The 7,500-nt window shown below is 46.8% G+C and overlaps 1 protein-coding gene across 1 annotated transcript in view; it reads left to right on the forward strand.

Moving 5' to 3' along the window:
- nav2a (neuron navigator 2a) overlaps positions 1–7,500 on the forward strand; it is a 113,656-nt gene that overhangs the window by 66,943 nt on the left and 39,213 nt on the right.

The raw sequence follows: 7,500 nt of genomic DNA on the forward strand, positions 1-7,500 counted from the left end.
TTTACTTCTACTTATTAAACTAGATTTCCCAGAGTCCCTTTCTGCTCCTGTTGGAAATGCTGTTACTTCTGAGGACTCGGGGCACATAGACAGTTAGCCAATGACCTTCTGGTCATGCCTTAACGCATCAAATACAAACACGCTCGTTTAGGGTTTCATTTCTCTTTTGAGACATGAACTTGATTCCCTTTTTGCTCAGACTTGCGACTTGGTGACGACCTGCCGACGTGCAAACCGATCCTGAACACGAGCCTCTGCTGCGTTAGCATCTGTAGGCCGCGACTGGCAGTAAAGCGAGAAGATGGACTGAGTGTTTGTTATATCTGCGGGGCTTTTTTTTCTTCTGCGGTGGGGGTGGGGTGGGGGTGGGGGTGTGGGGTGGGTGGGTGGGGGTTGTACCTCGTTTCGGTGTGAGCGGTCTTTGTTCTGTCACAGAGACCGGAGGAGGATTTGGGTTCCTGGCTAGTTGACAGACGGAAATGGATGAAGGCCGAGCGGGAGCCCCGCCACGCTGCTGCTGATTGGGGGGGTGGGAGGGGATGGGAGGGGGGCGGGGGGGCAGAGAGAGTAAATGAGGGGGAGGGTGGAGTGAGCTCAATATGAAGACGGAGGTGGTTGTACAGTGAAACAGAAAAGGCAGACGGCAGCTCAAACATGCAACCGGAGTGAAAACGGTCTCCTCGGTTTTGCCGTCAACTCGTCGTCTTTTTATTGAATAGGACAAAAAAAAAAAGCAATTGTTCCGTTAAGTAGATTTAAAGAAAAGCAGAATTTATTTGTGATTATTTGAGCCTCAGTTACAGAGAAGCCGTTGTGTCTTGAAGTAGTTTTGAGTGCTCCGAGCCGCCCTTCATCCGTAAATCCTCAGGTGTGGCTAATTTCCTGTCTTCCAGACTTTTGACCTTTTGCCCTCTCGGTGTCTTTTACCCTGCGCACACACACACACACACACACACACACACACACGCACACACACACACACACAAGTTAAACTGGTGGAGCTCGACACACACTGTCCTCCTCCTCACCTTTCATCTCTCCCCTCTCATCCCCCGTCCCTCCAGCTCACCTCTTCATTTTTTTTTTTGTGTTTTTTTTTTTTTGGGTGTTTTCTGATGAAAGTGTGCAGCGAGTATAAGTAATTAAATGATAAAAGTCGGGGGGGATTTCGCTCCTCTTTTTTTCCGTTTGATTTTTCCCGCTTTCATGTCTTTTAATTGACCGAGCAGTGCAGATGTTATGTTTTTTTTTTCTCCAGAAAACTTTAACATTACTCCCCTTTCATGATCTTCAGACGGCTTAATTTTTAGGTTTCGTAAGATTAGAGAGGGAGGTTTATAAAAAATTTAAAAAAAAAAACAGAGAGGGGATGAGGTGACTCCCTTCCTCCTCCTCCTCCTCCTCCTCCCCCCCTGAAGGAATGTCTGATAAATGTGCTTACACTGCTTTTACTTTGGGATTAATTAAGAGAGTTAGGGAAGGAGCAGATAAAATATATTAGCATAATAAACGGAGGCTGGAGGGCGAGTGGTTTTCTCTGGTAAAAAGATGAGGCTAATTTAAATCATGAAGGTGGGTGGGGGCGGGCGGAGGTGGGGGGGGGTTAATGGTGCAGTTCTGTGCAGGTGGAGGAGGGCGAGCACCTTTCTCTCTGCTCGCGTCTCCAACAGTTGAAGGTGAAACGCACTCGGTACGACAAATGAACCCGAAATAAGAGATACAAGTAAAACTTAACAACAGAAAATACATTCAGAAGCGAGAAACAAACAAACAAACAAACAAACAAACAGCAACAAAACAGAGAAAGGGAACAAACTAGTTTCATCCGCTGCATTTGGGCCAAAACATGTGAAGGTGATCAGAGTGGAACGATCTGTGCTCACACTTAATAAGTTTCACTGTTGGATACAGCAGTGCTTTTGTTAAACAAATAGTTAAACCATATGCAAAAGCTATGCTGACTCAGCCTGATTAAGCCCCTCTCCATATAAGCATGGCATCGGGTGTGTGTGTGTGGGGGGGGGTTTCCGTGGCGACCCCGTGGACGAGGGGGTCACGGGCTTCAAAGGCGGGGTCGAGGTTCACAGTTAAGAGCGTTCCACCAAAAACCTCTGAGCCCTTCTGTACCGGGATCAGACCGAAAACCAGGACTAATGAGGGAGCGAAAACACGGCGCTTATTCTGATAATTAGGAAACAGCAGGAGTCGGATCTGTCGCCGCGGCGACCGATGCCCCAAATAATAAAATAAAAAAAACCAGTTCCACCAACTGTCAGCGGGTTTTAAAGCGGTGCAGGGGAGCAACATGAGTCACGGGACAACAGGACCTGCGAGGAGGCTGAGTACATAAGCAGAGACAATGGAGACTGGAAACACTGTGTGTGTGTGTGTGTGTGTGTGTGCGTGTGTGTGTGTGTGTGTGTGTGTGTGTGTGTGTGTGTGTGTGTGTGTGTGTGAGCATGCTTATCTCCTGTGGCTGGAGAGAGAAAGAGGAAGCAATCTATAACGGTCCGTCTTCTGGTTTGACTCGTCTTTGTTTAGGCAGACAAAGGAAAAGGTCTTTGTGGTGTGAAACCAACAGAGAGAAGAGAACACACACACACACACACACACACACACACACACACACACACACACACTCCCTCCTCCCTCCTCCCTCTCTTCTCTCAGAGGCGTTGAATATATCATTACTTCATCCCAAATGAGCGACGTGACACAAAGAAACCGCACAAACAACAGTTTGTTTGAGACCGATGGCCGACTGCGTTTCACATGAATCGGTGTTAACGAAGATCCCGGCTGATGTTTTCAGCACTCGGGAGGATTTCACGATCATTTGCGTTCGTCTTGCTCGGTATCTGCGTGAAGCATGGTGACAAAAAAAAACAAAAAAAACAAGAGATAAGCCATTGCAGAAAACAAGAAATGTGAATTTTTGTTCGGGCCGCGTGAAGAGACATCGAAAAGACAAGATGTTTGTTCGTGTTGATTTTAAAGAAATAACACAGCAAACAGGAGGTCTGTCGACAACATAATTTGAGGTTTTTAAATCGACGCGAGACATTTGTTGCAGTTGCAACTATTTAGAAAAACGACACCGTCACTGCCGATATCTTCTGGTGGGATACGGGTGAAAACGAAGCAATTTCCCCTTCATACTGAGGCTAATATACAAAATCTGGAAGTAGTGTGAAGTGAAACGACGAGAGCTTCGGATAGCCTCGACGGCCCTGAAGAAAAACACAAGACGTCAAGCGCGAATGGTCGGCCGCTATGACGACCGGGATACGAGCTTCAAAGCGAAGGTAGCGAAAACGCCACGACGCCGTCGTTTCCACCGACGGACACCCGCCGTCAACAGCCTGTCACTCAGCCCGGTACCTTTTTGTTGTCGGCCTCGTTATCTTTTAGCCGCCGGATTAGAAAGTAGTTTTTGTGTTTCAAAAAGCTTCCGTACAAATACAACTCGAATAAACGTAAAAAAAAAAAAAAAAGGTGCACAACACATGAAAAACGTTACAAATACGTCTCAGATGTAAGAAATCATTATTTTAGAAACAAAAACAAGGGCAATGAATAAAAACAACACACGCAGACTGTATACACAAAATATAGCCGCGTCGGCCAATCGGATGCCGGCGAGGCCGCGTTGCTGCAGCGTGAATTGTGTAATTCTATTCTGCCAAGAGTTGAAAAAAAAAAAACAACAACAACCATTTTGTGCGTCAGTTGAAGTCAAACCAGTGAATTTATCACTTAAACCGGCTTCTTGTCTTCGTATCCGCGCCCGGAGCGAAACACGATTCGGCGTTTTTATCGACCTTTATTCAGCGGAATCCGTTTCCGACGGCGAGTCTGATGGATGTCGTTTGGATTTTGTGTTTACTGGAAAGCGCCTGTTGTTGATTTCTAGAGGGCTGTAATCCCACCTGACGAAACGTGTTACGCCACTCAGGGACTCACACTTCTTATACGCGCACACGCACGCACGCACACGCACACGCACACGCACACGCACACGCCCCGAGCCCCAATATGTTATCTCTCCTGTCTGGACTTGAGCAGGTTCCCTGTTGGCCCTCAGGTGGAGGAAGAGAAGAGGTTCAACGCTCCCTTATCAGCCCTTCTCCTCGGCTACCAACAACACCTGGCGCTCCGATGCCTCCCTGCCTGTCTCACCTCCACCTCCACCTCCACCTGCCCCCCCCAAACCCCTCCCTCACCTTCTGCTGGAGCAGCAGAGTCAATATTGCGGTTTGCCTCGAGGCTCTCGCTGTAATAATAATTGCAGGATGAGGCCCCCCCCCCCCCCTCTCTCTCCACCCCGCGCTATGCTCCTGTCCTGCCAGCAGCGGGTTTTTTTTTATTTTTTTATCTCCTGTTATACAACCAGAAGTAAAAAAATAAATAAATAAATAAAATGCTTATGCTAATTACAAACACGCAGGAACACAGCTTCAAACCGTTCCAGCGTTCATACCGTCTCCGCTCGGTGACGACCGGTCACTGCTGACCACAGCTGCTTCAGGACTTCTCCAACACTTGACCCTGTCTGCTGCATGTGTGTGTGTGTGTGTGTGCGTGCATGTGTTGGATCTCGGCTACGCTCTGGAATACCAGGAGTGTTTGGTTAATGATGGGCAGGAGGGTGCAGGCTGAGTCAGTGTTGAGTTACCGGGATTAGTGACAGCAGAGAGCCGGAGATGGACTCACCGAAACCGTCTGCGGTCGTCGGGGGGAGTCGGCTTCGTTTTCATTTTCCATTATGAAGAAATGAAATCTCTTATTTAGGAGGTGAAACCAGTTTCGCTGAAAGTGCCCAAATTTCAGTTGTAGAGTTTTTAAAAAGTTTATCAGGGAGCTCCGTTGTTGTTGCCGGAGACGCCTTTCCTCGAGGATTTGGATTCAAATTTCTCCTCGTTCTTTCTCTCTTTTAAGAGGAATTTGGTTGGTATCAAACATTTTTCTCGCAGAGTTTAACACCCCAGCGTTGCGTATCCGTGGTTGTGACAAGAAAACATGGTGGCAGTTTTGTTAAGCGTTTAAAAAAACCTTTTAAATTTGGCTCATTTTCACGGGACGGCGTAGAGCCAAGAGAGACTCAAACCACATAAGCCTGAAGAAAATCCAATAATCCTGCACTGAGTCACTCGAACTTAGTTTATGAACAGTTTTCTGGTTCTTCCGAACGTTAAATGGCGTTTGAAATCCAGATCTGAGCTTTACTGTCTTTGCATGTTGACTTTGTTGAACTTCAGCTCAGAGAATTAAAAAAAAAAAAAAAAAAAAGCTCCAAAACGTGAATAATTTCAACATAAATTTGACAAATATTGCCGGTGAAATGAAGGAAATAAAAAAAATCAGTGACAAGTGACTCTAAACTTGGTCTTCTCATGGAGGGGAGAGACCGTCTGCATCTGTTGCCGTATCGATCGGAGATGTACGAGGTCAAACGAGTTCCCCGCGCACGTAAACCCAGCTGTCGTGGAAAGCTCCCCCACCTACACTGCTGAATATCTCCGGCTTAGTCCCTTCGGTCGTATCTCCGAGTCCCGCTGACATCCTCGACCCCCGACGGTCTGGAGGAAGCCGCGGCCTGAATTTGGACTCCGTGGGAGGAGGTGGCACTCAGTCGGGCTGGGTGTCGATTTACTTGCAAACGAAATGAGGAAAACCGGGACGTATGTCGCGAGACGGGGGAAACGAACGGAGATGGAGCCCCGAGAGAAATTATGTTTCAGTTGCCATGGAGACTGTATCAGTAGGCCACCCCCAGGGGTTCGAACCAGTACACCTGCCTCTCCTCAGAGAGCACACACACAATGATACGCTCGCACACACTGAGGAGGGTGGGGCTCAGGTAAATTCACGCACGCTCTCTTTTAATTCTCCTCTTGGGTCCGTACACTCGCAAATTTGTTTTCTTCGGTCTGTTCGATCCAGTTTCTTCGCTTCATTACTCATCTCAGAGCAATGAGATGTAGAAAATGATACCGCGGAGAGAGGAAGAACAATAAGAAGAAAAAAAAAGAAGCTTGATATGCGACAGAGGTTGCAGCCACGTTCAAAACCGGGGACGTCTGCAAAGGATACGACCCTCCGCCGGCTGAACGAGACGCCGAGCCAGCAGGTTTTGTTATTTTTTTTTGAAAAAGGAAACAAAGAGGTCAAAGGCTCGGTCCAGTCTGGAATCTGAACCAGGAGGCCACTTGGAAGGAAACGGTAAATGGAGAAAGTAGAGCAAAGGAGCAGAGCTTTGTTGGACTTGTTGGTCGGTGGCACCGTCAGCTCAGGGTGAGTCTCAATCCTCCGTACCTCCCCTCCTCCTCCCCTCCTCTCCCCGACCGATGGTTTCCATAAGTGATGGAAAGCGAGGGAGCGGGGTTCGTGCAGGTCGCAGCTTTAACGGATGAAGTTGATTATCCACACGTCTCCGTGTGAGCTGCGGGGAAAAAGGCTCGGGGACAGAAGTCTGCGTGCGGACGGGAAACAGGTGGCGACGTTATTTGTCCCAGAAGCCACGAAGGGTCTCTTTCACCGGAGAAAATGTCACTTTCATTTCTCTTTTTAACCCCTTTTTAACGCGGTTAAGTAGCTTTAAGGTTGGAAAACATCATATTCTGTAGCAGCTCTTCGTGAAAGCTACATGATGTTGACACCGAATGAAATATTTAAAACTAAGACAGAATCTGCCCAATATATCCTCTTTATGAAAGTTTTATTGTTTTGAACCACACAGGGAAGGAAAAAGATGGAAGTGAAGCGAAGTCGAAATATGTATTTAAGTGTGAAGACTTATGAATTGAGAGTCTGGAACCTGTCCAAAGATGTTTGAGGAGCTGGAGGAAGCGGTACCGTGTCATTTTCTCTTTATCTGTAGTCTGTAGTCGGAAATACGCTCGGGCTCAAAAACAGTATTGAGCTTCTGAACTGTTGTCACCAAATATCCAGTCCAAGTTATTAATTTTTATTTTTTAATTTTTTTTTCCATCCGTCCTGTAAAGCTGACGTATAATATTCAGGATTACTCGTGCTTTTACACCGACAACTTCACTTTTTTTTAATTCAATGGAATAACTGAGATGCAACTGAGAGCATGTGAAAGAAAAAAAAAAAAAAAGAGGATCCAAATGGATCGTCATCTGTCATCTGGAGACGCTTTCAAAGAAGGTTTTGAAGTCCTGAAAAGGAGGATTCTGGGGGGGGAAAAAAAAAAAAAAAAAAAGTGCCTTCACGTTGTAGCTGCTCCCCAACATGACTGGAAATTATTTATTTTTTGGCCTCCGGGGGTCCGACGAGCCCGTTTCCTAAAGCACAAGTGCAGCGGCAGGAGCTCCAGCCTCGTGTTTCATTCCAGCATCGAGGCGAACATAGGTTGGTTTGTCTGCGGCGTGTTTACGTAGTGTCGGCACACACGTGAGAAAAAATTCCACAAATTGCCAGTAGTCTATTAAATTTCTCATTTTGTTGCACGAGTTGTTTTTTTTGCATTCGTGTCAC

Source organism: Embiotoca jacksoni, unplaced genomic scaffold (assembly GCF_022577435.1).
Source record: "Embiotoca jacksoni isolate LCO1_2020_lvr unplaced genomic scaffold, fEmbJac1.0.p SCAF_35, whole genome shotgun sequence".
Taxonomy (NCBI): domain Eukaryota; kingdom Metazoa; phylum Chordata; class Actinopteri; family Embiotocidae; genus Embiotoca; species Embiotoca jacksoni.